Genomic DNA, 12,966 nt, shown 5'->3' on the forward strand with positions numbered 1-12,966 from the left:
TGTTAACGACATAACAATATGCTAAGAAGCTCACATTTCAGTCAAACTACTCAGATTTCGATGGCATTTTATCAAGCCCTCGCTAAATAACCCAAACCAATTCTTGTATTCCGTGGAAGAAGGTCATGTTATCACTCTATAGCCCTAGAATGAACCATATTGGAGAGTGGCCACATATCGAAAAGTCAGTTTATAATTTTAAGGTGAAACTCGCTTTGTTACGGCTCTGGTCAAATCTTCATCAAAGAATGTGTTTTTTCGTAGTAAGAGGTATGATCTAGAACCGAAAAACAGGATGATATAAAGGGCCAAATACTTCTTCTTTTACGTTCAGTTTCCATTTTCTGATGATATAGCTTTTATTTCTTACACGAGGGAATTTACGTCTATGCTAAGTTTTGCTAATTAATCCGGCTATTTTTAGCCAGCGACAGATACGGATTCCATCACGTCTTTTTTGAACAATTTAAATGTTCCGCAACTATCTGAAGAACAGAAACAATCGTGTGAAGGCCAAATTACCATCGACGAATGTAAAAGCATTTTAGAAACTTTTCAAAACAATAAGTCTCCCGGAAATGACGGAATCCCAATTGAATTTTACAAAAAATGTTGGAATTTTATTTGTGAGCCGTTCATTAATTGCATAAATGAGTCTTTTGTAAAGGAAGAATTGTCCAATTCCCAAAAGCAAGCTGTCATCACTTTAATAGAAAAACAAGGACAAGATCGCACGTTAATAGAAAATTGGAGACCTATTTCTCTAGTCAATGTTGATGCCAAAATAATCTCGAAGGTAATTGCTTCTAGACTTAAAAATGTCCTGCCTAATATTATACACTGTAATCAATCCGGTTACGTTAAAGATCGCTATATCGATGAAACGGTAAGGTCAATTCTTGATATTATGGATTTTACAGAAAAAGAAAATATACCTGGTCTGATGATATTTATTGATTTTCGAAAAGCTTTTGATACTTTAGAGTGGAACTTTCTGTTTAACTGTCTGGATGCCTTCAATTTTGGCCCTGAATTTAAGCGTTGGATAAAAACTTTTTATAAGAATATTCAAAGCTGTGTGATAAATAATGGCTTGTCATCAGAATACTTTAACCTTTCAAGAGGAGTCAGGCAGGGTGACCCTTTGTCTCCTTATCTTTTTCTTTTAGCTGTTGAGACTTTGGCAATTTCCGTCAGAGAAAATGTTGAAATAAAGGGAATTGTAATTGAACAACAAGAGACCAAATTATTACAATATGCTGATGATACAACTGCGGTTCTCGCTGACATAGAGTCGGCCCACATACTCTTTCAGTTGCTAGAGAATTTTAAAAATATATCAGGTTTAAAGGTCAATAGCTCAAAGACAGAGGGAATGTGGCTGGGATCGCTGAAAGGAAATGAAATGAAGCCGCTCGGAATCAAATGGCCGAGCGATCCAATAAAAGCCCTTGGAGTCTTCTTTTCATATGATAAAAAACTTCTCTTTCAAAAAAACTTCTCAGAAAGGCTTGACAAGATAAAAAAATTAATTAATATCTGGTCCTCCAGGGGGTTATCCCTTTACGGGAAGGTTACTATTATCAAAACTCTGCTCTTGCCGAAAGTTGTTTACATATCTTCTTTGCTACCTACCCCTGAACATATAGTGAAAGAATTAAACTATTTGATATACAATTTCCTATGGAAAGGTGAAGACAAAGTAACTAGAGTATCTGCAATAAATAATTATGAGGGAGGTGGCCTCAAAATGGTTGATATTGAAAGCATGATCAAATCTCTCCGCCTCTCCTGGCTGAAAAGAATCTTTGGTGATAATTCAGGCGTATGGAAAAGCTATTTAGAATATCTTCTAAAAGAAACAGGTGGTCTGGTTCTTTTTAATTGCAATTATAATATTAAAGACTTAAATATTAATTCTCAATTCTATGCAGAGTTATTGAAATGGTGGTCTGAGTTTCCCAAAGACAATGCAAATGATACTAACTGGCATTACTTTATCTGGAATAATCAAGAAATACGAATAAACAATAAACCAGTTTTCTATAAAAGGTACTTCAATAATGGGATTCGAACTGTGGGCGACTTACGCTTTGATCTTAATAATATCGACTCTTATGAATTACAGGCAAAATACATAGAGAAGACGAATTTTCTGGAATGGACTGGTCTACGCCACTCCATACCGCTCAATTTAAGAAATGCTAATTATAAACCGGATCCCATAGTCCTAAATCCATCCTTCAAAACTGACAGTGGTCTTTTCGATGTAACTAAAAAGAAATCTAAAGATTACTATTCCCTTTTTGTCCGTAAAAAGGCACGCTTCCCTAATCATGCGCAAAAACTAAAGTGTGAATTTAATTTATCTGATGAGGCGTTGAAAAAAGCTTTCTGTCTTCCCCATTCAGTTGCTTTTGAGCCATACGTTCAGGCCTTTCAGTTTAAGGTATTAAACTCTATACTTTACACTAATTCAAAATTACATAAAATCGGCTATATTTCAGACAATCTGTGCTCTTTTTGCAAACGGGAATCAGAAACTATACAGCATCTCTTTTATAATTGTTCTTACTCAATTACTTTTTGGAAAGACTTTGAATTATATTACTTATCCCTGACAAAACAACAAATACATCTTGAGTTGAGAGATATTTTAATTGGTGTTCTAACACCAGAATGCCCCTTACTAAATTACCTGTTACTTATAGGAAAAATTTATTTATGGGGGTGTAGAAGAAATAACGAACTTCCGAATATAGGTGGTTACAAATTTAAAGTATCGTTAAAGTATGACACAGAGAAATTTATTTGTACGAAAAATAATACATTAGACATATTTAAAAAGAAATGGACAATATTTAGACCTATTTAATATATATGACTTGTACGGGTGTGACTTTGAATTTTTTGTGAGTGAGTGCATGAGAGCATGAGATGAGTGAGTGAGTGTTGTGAATGGTGTGTTAGCGGGCCAGCAAGTGAGTAAGCTAATTGTAATATTGTACAAAGTGTAAGTGCGTAAGTACTGTCTAGTTTATTATTGTATGTAACTGTGTTTTCTTGCAAATAAAAATTAAAAAAAAAAAAAAAAAAAAAAAATTTTTAGCCAGCGAGAGGGAGAAATCGATTTCCTCGAATAATTCGAAAATCCGGCCGTATTATCAGAAATAAACCCCGAAACCTTTGAAACCACATAAATACCTCGCCACAAATTGAAAATGAAGGTGGGTTTAATTTTTGACCGTGGCCGCGATTTTATGATTTTGCTTGATATTTCTGTGCACTCGCTCTTAAAAGAAAGTACTTTTCCACACCAATGGATCCTCATGGGTGACACGCCTTATAAATTCGTGCACCTGCAGGTAAACGTCTATACCAAAATTATTGTCCTCTTGTAATGTTTTAAAGTTTTGATTCAAGGCAGATTGAAAATCTTGAGACAGTTCTAAATTAATGGCAGCCACTTCAACACCACTTTGGTCATCCTCTGGATCTGGTAGAGGGGCATCTGGATCACGTCCATACAGTTCAACGTTCTTAGGTGTATAAGGGTCAAACACATCACGAATGCCAGCATTGGGTGAGTTGAAATTCCTGAGGCATCCAGAGGCCCATAGTTGTCGAGGTGTTCTATTACGTTCAGTTGACACTGAATGCATATTGAAGCGTTGCACAAATCTAAGAGCCTCTGTACTCTTGGCAAAAATACATAATGTAAAGCAAACATGTCATGGTCACTTCCAGGATCCAGTAGATGATTTCGTGCCATAAATAAAACACAATGATGTGAAGATGGTGACAACACTCTCAACTACATCTCTCCACAGACGTTCAATATGCGTGTTGCGTGTACTTGGACCAGTTAAAAAGCTACCACGGTTCTCCCCCCTAAACCAAATCCAAATCCAAATCCAACAGCCCTCACTCGTGATGGATACCCCCATTCAGTTACTGCCTGCTGAAAACAAGAGAGAACCGTTGTAGCTTTGTTGTTGTTGTGTTTGTTGAGGTAAATAATGCAACGGGAAAATCCATCAATGCATCCATGGATGACCATTCTCCAGTGCCTTTATTTCAAGTTGCTGTCAATGTGCCTCAGGAAGTTAGGATGGGGTACACTGTAAGGGCGACGTTCAATTCTCTGACCCCATCTGTTGGCACGGTTGATGGGGTCCACTCTTACAATTGCCTCTCGCACCCTCCAGCTCTGGATATATATGCCATGTTGCCGAAGGCCTGCAATGACGTTTGTCTCCCTTGTACGGGGAAAGGCTCTAAGTTCCTCAAGAACCGCTGTGTCAAGATCAGGATTTAGAATTGGTGTGAAACCTTCAAAATTCATTGAAAATCCAAGTTCTCTGCAATGGTTGTAAATTGTTTGTTTGGAAACACCTAAGTCAGAGGCAATCTGTGTCCAACTGTTGAATTCGCCTCTCAAGCAACACAATTGCTCGGCCAAAATGACATATCTTGGTCTTCCAGGTCCTGATGGTTGTTCAGTTTGTGGTCGATAAGAATACCCATACATGACCAGAAGTTGCACAAGCAGAATATAAATGGCTCTGATGTTTTCACGCAAGGTTTCCATCTCCTGAACTTCAATTGGAGGGTAACAACCAGCACGTTGCATGTGCATGACAATGTTTCCTAAATGTGTCAATGCACACAGTAATCTATTTCCATAAAATTCTGCTCTTTGAACGTTGCTCACACATTTTTCATTTCAGCTTCCACTTCCCTTAACAGAGAACAGACACAGTTAACAAACTGTGACAAATCTTCATCAGCAGTAATTCTAAAAGACAAAGAGGAACATTAACTTTTAAGACTACAGATTTGTTCCTTGGCTTGATTGACGCTTACATGTTGTCTTGAGTTGTCCTCAAAACTTCATGCACTGCTTAATCTTATGTTCAATAATTTATTGGCAAGGCCTCCCCATACAGCTGTATGTTATGCTAACACTTTACTGGATCAATTTTTTATCAGGCACAGAAATGGAATCTGGATAATCTGATTAGAAAATGGAATACAACAGCTCACTTTTGTTTACACCATATGAGATTGGCTGCTAAATAACCAATTGGACGACATGTTAATATCAAGGTTTAACAAATGGCAGACACCCCAGCCTTGCTGCTACAAAAAACTTGCTGAAATCAGCATACAGTTTTGTGACATAGCTTTTCATATGGTCTTACAAAGTTAGGTAAAGAAAAAAACTTCTACTACTTCTTTATAAATTGCATAGCCTATGTACAGCCGCCCACTCTACAGATTGCACAAACAGCTGCATGAACTCACATGTTGTTTATGGATTGTTGGAATTTTGCAGCAAAATCGACTATGTTGCCAAGCTCAAATTAAAACACAAGCAACTCAACCATCACCCCCCCCCCTAACACACATGACAACAGGTACAAAACTTCAAGCATAAACAATGTTTTTGAAAAAATATATAGCTGTTTCCACATTGTATGTATTAGCTTCGCAAGGTACAGTCGCCCGTGGATTGTTTAGGTGTCCTGTGGCTAGCCCTCTTTGGGACAATGGCCTATCCCCACAGTGTTCATTTTCTGTACCAATTGTCGTCTTTGGCGTAAAGCAGCGTATAAAGACAGAGGTAGTAAACTTGACTTTTGTAAAACGTCTACTGTTCAAATGAACTGTTGATATCCAAATTTATCTCCCGTGTAGGATTTAGAGTCCACTGCCGCATGGCGGCCGCTTGGCGTGAAATTTCGAAACTCTTTCAGCGTGGATCATACAAGCGCACAGAATGCATGCATCCTAGCATATCGAAGATTTTGCATTTGATGGTCAATAAAGCCGAATTTAATGTCTTTTTGCTGTATTGGTTTACTTCCTTCACAAAGTAAGTATATCCTGTAAGAATGCCTTTTAAAAAAGAAATCTCACCTTGTAACGACGCACACGATTGCAAGAATGGAAATGACTCCAAACTGATAAAACTTCATCCTCGACAAAAAATGAGAGGGTTTCCACAGTAGATCGTTTTCACCAAATAATTTTACACAAATCAAACTTTGATAAACAGGCTAAAACAGTATATTAAAACAAGGCTAAGACAGTCTCCACACGCTGTGAAAGTTGCCTCCTGGTAACTCGTGGTGACGCTTCTTTGCCTCTTTCCCATCACATCCGCAATCATTTTGAAAAGTCCTGGAACCATTCTGAACGGTCTCGGAAATATTCAGAATGTTGAAAACGTCAATTCAGAACCATTATGAATTTCGAAATCATTACGAGATGTAATTCGGAACCATTCCGAATTTCGAAATCATTACGAGATGTAACTCGGAACCATTACGAACATTGGAATTTTTTTAGAAATGGTGGGACATACAGCAGAACCACGGCTCCAACCGACAAAAGAATGACGCTCACAAAAAGAAATAAAACCAGGATAAGACTTGCAGAAAAGTAGAAGTTCCCAGATGGGGAAAAATCCACAGTAATCCTTCCAGTTCGAACTCATGTGCACCCGCACATCGTCAGCGGAAAGTGTTAGAGCATGCTCTAAGTTAATGGATGTTTAAGCCAATCAGCGGTTTTTCGACCGTGCCTATATGTACCACTACCTGGCTTACCCTGGGTGTCCAAGGTTTTATTTTTCTTTTGCAAGGAGCGTGATAAGGCGAACAGAGACATGACAAATGATTACTGATCATGCAGAAAAATAAAAAAAACCCTCTGGGACCCAGGGACACTTGGCTTAATCATAACTATAACAAACTTCTCGAATCTGATTGGTTATTGCCAGGCCCTATTTGAGCATTAATTGTGTCAACAACAAAATGCTCGCATCTGACTGGTTGTCAACACCCTTTATTTGTCACTTAATTTGACTGGTGTAGCACCAAACTGTCTGATTTGACCTGTCCCATTACAAGCATCTTGTACAAATCGGCACCTTGGTCAAATTGGACAGTTAAACAGCCAACGAAAATTAAGCATTTAATGCTACTAACCAATGCAATTCAACTACCTCACCAATGCTAGCCAATCAAAATTAAGGAAAATTTTTACTGAGCAGGTTGCCCAGGTTCAGCTTGAAGAAAAAACGGGATGAAATTAACTGCTCCAATGACTTTTATTCAGATATGTTTTCTTCAGGTTTTTACAACCTTTTTAATACTATTGCCTTAGAAAGCTTTAAAATGAAAGAAAACGATTTAGTTGTTGAATTTTAATATATAAAAAAATTATGATAAATCGAGCAAGCAAGCAAGCTCTCCTCACAGAAATAACTATGGAAACGAACAACCTACTGTTCAAACGAGCTAATTCAAGAAACCCTCAAACAGGCCGGAAATAAAAACACAAATAGAAGTACAGTTACATGGATGAGAGTTTGGTCACCCCGGGCAAAGTCGTGAAACATGGATGTCAACATGGAAACAGTGGCGCTCGCAATTCTGGACGAGGTTTTGCAAACATTTCACGTGGCATCAAATTTATTCATATCAGGTTTTCTAGTTTAGGATCACTATTTTAACTGTGGTTTGAAAACCCATTTCTCCCAAGAAAAAGTACATCAAAGGCTTAGTAAAAAAAGCATAAACTCAAGCAGTTGCATGACAAAGAAACGTTTGTCTCTTAGTACACACTACGTACTACAAATGTGTTTTTGCACATATGATATTCAGGTTTATAATTTTTATTACAGGTTCAGTTTCAAGATGGACAAGAGTGCACTGCCAGTAAGGAACTTTACAACCTCTTTAAAGACCACAAAAACCCATATATGCAAGACTCACAAGAGCTGGAAGAATGCTGAACCAAAAAGTGTACGTAATATTAATAAACCCAAATTTCCAACCATCCTTGGAGAATGCTCTAACCAGCAGGATGATTCAGGCAAAATTACATATAAAAAATTTGGTTTCAATGTGGCCAACGCAGGTGTGTCACCTTTTGCATCTGATGAGAAACGTCTGTCTGCCAAGCTGACGATCCTCGTGAATGACATAACCATCGCCATGAAAAAGCTTGAATATGGAAGCTATTGAGGCAAAGTTTATAAAAAGGATCCAAGATCAAGGTATATCTATTCGTAAAAATGTGAGGCAAGAGCGTTTATAAACTGTCTCGCCACCAATGAGCGGTTCAAGTCTAGACAGATACTAGATATGAGGAAAGTTATCGACCAGCTTGCCGATACAAACTGTGAATTCTTTCAGCCTCTGGAAATTAAAAAATAAAAAATTATAATTAATGAAATTAAATACGATGGTTTTCTGGTCTGTAAAAAATTGTGTATTCGTCGAAAACCCCATCAAAGTGCAGAAAATAGGGAAGCTGTTGCCTAGGTACTTCCGTGCATATGATCCCGCAAAAAGAAGCTGACCCAAAGTATTTTCGTGAAATCTTGGAGAACAGCTTGTCTGCAAGTGAAGTGGCAACGTTTTGTAAAGACTTCCTGAGACTTTTGAACTACAATGCAAAGAGGCACAAGGACAAAGTACCCTGTCCTGTAGAAGCTGCGAACAGTGGAAAGACGAGCTTCTTCTTACCTATCCAAGGACTTGTGCACCATGGAAACATTGCAATGCGCATTTAACAAAGCCATGATTACCCCATTTACTAAAGTGACATTTATCGATGAAGCGATGAGAATGTCCTCAACATCTCCAACCGTGACATTGAACAAAGTGTTCAGTTTAGGTGCATCGCCCCTAGGAAATTTTTTTTAAGTCCAGCTATTTTCTTCAGAGAGTCCATCATTCTTCCCTCTTGAAACTTAAAGTCAGGATCTCTAACAATGTCTTTTTGCAAAGTACTCTGCCTCAGCAAAATCCCTTTCATATGACAAACAGAAGCGAACGGAAAGCTCATACCTCGTGTGATGCCAGATGTGCACATATTAATCGTTTTCTGGTACACTAATGTTAGACTGCGAAGTAAATAGATAGTACCCTGGAAAAAAAAAAATTCAACATTCATGAATTTTATGGGGAGGTGTACATGAGCACCGAAGGTGGCAATATGCAATTTTAAACACCATGCCATATATATATTCATTCCTAAAATTGTAACTTTTTATTGTACCTTGCAACCAACCAAAATAAAGTGTTTTTCCTCCTTCTATTTCCTGGTACTCAACTTTATCGCAGAATCCATCACTGCCCGGCCTTTTTCCCCCCCGTATACCTTTTCCTTCTTTGATGTGGCATAACTTGTCTGGGGGACTGGTTTCACCTGAATTGTTGCCTAACAGGCTGGATCATTCCCTTTTTCGTTTTTTTTTTTCTTCTGGTGTTTGCCTTGCAGTAATCTATATTTATGTGATGTGAACATGCAAGCATCTTAACGGCATTTAGATGGTCCTCCATGTACATATTTTCCAATATGACACGTAGATTGTTCTTCGATTTGCAGGACTGCCTATTGATTGATTCCACTGTGTTTGTAGTTTTAGATAAGCCGTCCCCAACTTTCCAGTTCTTGAATGGTAAAGGCTTTCCTAAACATTTGCAGATGTCTAGTAGATGTCCACCAATTTGCCAAGTGTTTCAGTTTCTTCCAGCCGACATTTGAAACATTGCTATGAACACATTTCTCTGCCATTTTATCCTGTAGATACCCTGTGACCCCTTTGATGTCACTCTTTCCTGACATCATGTTGAACATCTTGATCAAGGTGTCATTGCCGTGTGTTTCTTGAATTATTTTCCCCATATGTTTAAAGACACTTTCCTCATCAGTAGAAGTGTATATCATTTCCGTGACTCTGTTGACCGACCGCATACAGTGAACTGAACAACTGCTTATTATTCTTTTGGACAAAATCCATTCCCAGTACTTTAACTAAACCATTGTAATCTACATGATTGAAATCTACTAGGATTTACAACAACGAAGCCAGCAGGTTCACTAACAGTCAACCTTCAACGTGAATCTTCCTGGTGCTCCAGACTTTGCACATTCTGTGTTTCATGGTTGCACTTTCTATTTCAGCACTCGCAGTGACAATTAAAATAATTTGATTTTTCCCTGAGACCGACATACTTTTTTCTAGCCAAGTTCTGAACAGTACGTCCGAAAAATACGAAATAGTAAAGGTAAACAGCGCCGAATTTTCAAGTTTTGTTCTAAGGGGTGTTGGGAGAGTTTATTTCACATGACAGCTTGTCAAGTTTTGGTCCAATCACAGTGAAAATATAAAGTTACTGTAAACCAATCAAATGTACTTGTTTACGTCAATCGCGCGCATTCGTCATCACACCAGCACTAGCTTCTTTTGTGAGCAGTTTTTACGCAATATGAAAATTAATGGGAGGGTTATAAAATAAATAAACCCCTTTCTGGTATATCGGCTGATAATGTCCTTGGCTGAGAGATTGTCCTCAACATTTCACATTTGCCCTCGAAGCTTCGCTTCTCGGTTAAATATTCATTTTTCGGACAATCTCTCAACCACGGACATTATCAGCAGACATACCAGCTGCCTGAAGGGGTTTATTTACTAAATACCCGCCCAGCCAAAGGATACTTCGAAGTTGTAAGAAGAAGGGATCATGCCACCTTCCTTTTATTCTGCTCAAGTGTCTGCTCCCGGGAAGTGAGGTACATACCGATGACTGGGGCATGTAAAACAATTAGAGTGCCATTTACCCAATGTCTCAATGACACGACATAGAGACATCATTCTTCCAATTTTAATAGATACTCCTTACGATTTTGAGGTGCAATAGCATGGAACAGTATAATGGGAAAGGAATCACCGGCTAAAACTTTAACTGAATTTAAACGTTCTCTTGCTAAATTTGATAGTGATAAAATAAACGTTTTTGATAGTTTGTGCCTCCTGTATAGTATGCTGTATTGTTATAAGTTGATTGGTTCATTATGTACTGGTATATTGTTGTGTTGCAAAGAACATTTGTGTTCATAAAAATATATGTATGTCTACTGCATTACTGTCAATTGTTGTTAATTTTGCCTGTCGCTCAAAAGCCGTCAAACATTCATGAAATAAAACTGGATAAAGAAGGAAGCTTATTATAAAGTAAAACGTTGTCCTCCTCTTTAATTAACTCACCTGGCGTGGGGCATAACAATACAAATACCTGACCTTTTGTTCCACAGGCTGACCTGTGGAACAACAACTCTTTTGAAATGCCCAGAAAAATGGCTGGGTTTTGCCAGCAAATACATTTAGTTTTATCTGCAGGTCATGGCTTGTTTTTCGTATTTGCCAGTCCAGTGACAAGGTCGTCCTCAGCTCAGTCAGCTAACTTCTAAAAATTCGCAACACTCAGGCACATGTTTTTCAGTTTTTAAAACTCCAGGTACATATATATTAAGAAAGCTATTGTGTCGGAGACATGAAATGGAGACATCATTCTTCTAAGGCCATAAACGAACTTTATTAGAAACTCCATATGACTTCGAGGTGCAATAGCATGGAACTAAAACTTTAACTTTGTTTATACGTTTTTAGTAATTCTCATTTGTTTTATGAACGACCCCACCAGCTTTGCTGATTTCTCTTATCGTGTTGAAATAAAGTTTTTGATTGATTTATTGATTGACATCAAGTTGTTGTTCATGGCAATAACTTCACAGATCCAGTAACAGGGGTCCACACCCAGGAAGCAGAGCAAGAGGCTTGGGCAAATTTAAAGGGACCCATCAGACAACGTAGAGGAATTTCTGTAGATGATCTGCAAGTATATTTGGAGGAATTTAGGCGGAGACAGTGGAGAGGACAAGACGGTGTTATTGCACATGGTCATTATTATAAAAGTTAAACAATAGGCCTTTAACTTTTATTTATTATCCATATTACCGATCTACCTTGTTCTCTAAGTTACTCAAAAGCAAGGATGTTTGCTGGCAATACATACTTAACTATTGTGGCATATTACTTTATTGATCTAGATAGCATGGTCAATTATCGATTAGAGAGCACTGGACAGTGGCTTATCACAAATAGATCAATGTTAAACGTAGTTTAAACCAAGTATCATTAAGCAGCCCATTAGATGATACCCCTCCAAATCAAATTGAGTGATGATCCAATAAAGAGGGTAAAATCGTAAATCTATGGGCATGCATGTTGTGGTTCGATTTTATTCTTGTTTAAATTTTTTTCAAAAAGAAGTAAGCTAAAACTTAAACCAAGGATAAAACTGAACCATATCATATACGCGTAGACCATATGCAATAAAGATATCTACAGGCCTTGCTGTTTTAAAACAGGTCAGATGTTTGTCAGAAAAGAAATTGAAATCGTTGATCGTTGATTTTTCCATCGTTTCATTGTTACTATTATTATTATTATTATTATTATTATTATTATTATTATTATTATTATTATTATTATTATTATCATTATTATTATTATAGGCAGTGTAAACTTCTGGATACCCAGAACCTTAGTAAACAATGGTTGAGCGGCACACCGTAGCCAACCTCGGGAAGACTATACTGTAACAACTAATCACTAACTTCTAATCTAATCCCTAAATCCTAATGTTCACTTAGAAAAATCAGATACACTTCAGCTCTTAAAATGAATCAAATTATAAAACCCCAAAATTACCTTTGGACTAAAATGCTTTGGAAACGTCTTACAGAAAATCCAAACTTGTAATGTTTTCTTGAAATGATCCTACACAATAAGGCGTCAAATGGATTCATGCAATAAAATCTATGATATGTGGCTGTTTGCTTTTTAACATAGCTGTCTAGTTCAAGATCTTGATGGATTTTGCGATACGGAGGGAGCTGCTTAAGACAGACTTTTGCATCTTGAATGCTACTGAGTTGCTCCTATCACCAACTAGCTCCTTGAGTGCCTGTTTCACTTCCCTCAAATAGACGCCAAAGACATCAATATTTATTATTATTTATTCCATAGACAACTATTTTAAAATTCTCAATCTTGTCCATTGAATTTCTAGCCTTCTCACTGGTTCATGCACCCTGTAGTCA

The 12,966-nt window shown here is 37.5% G+C and overlaps 1 pseudogene; it reads right to left on the reverse strand.

The window, feature by feature from the left end:
• Positions 1-3,293: 3,293 nt before the first annotated feature.
• Positions 3,294-8,596, reverse strand: LOC146487684 (uncharacterized; annotated as a pseudogene).
• Positions 8,597-12,966: the final 4,370 nt, after the last annotated feature.

This window comes from Pavona decussata, unplaced genomic scaffold (genome assembly GCF_977016875.1).
Source record: "Pavona decussata unplaced genomic scaffold, jaPavDecu1.1 SCAFFOLD_14, whole genome shotgun sequence".
In the NCBI taxonomy this organism is placed as follows: Eukaryota; Metazoa; Cnidaria; class Anthozoa; order Scleractinia; family Agariciidae; genus Pavona; species Pavona decussata.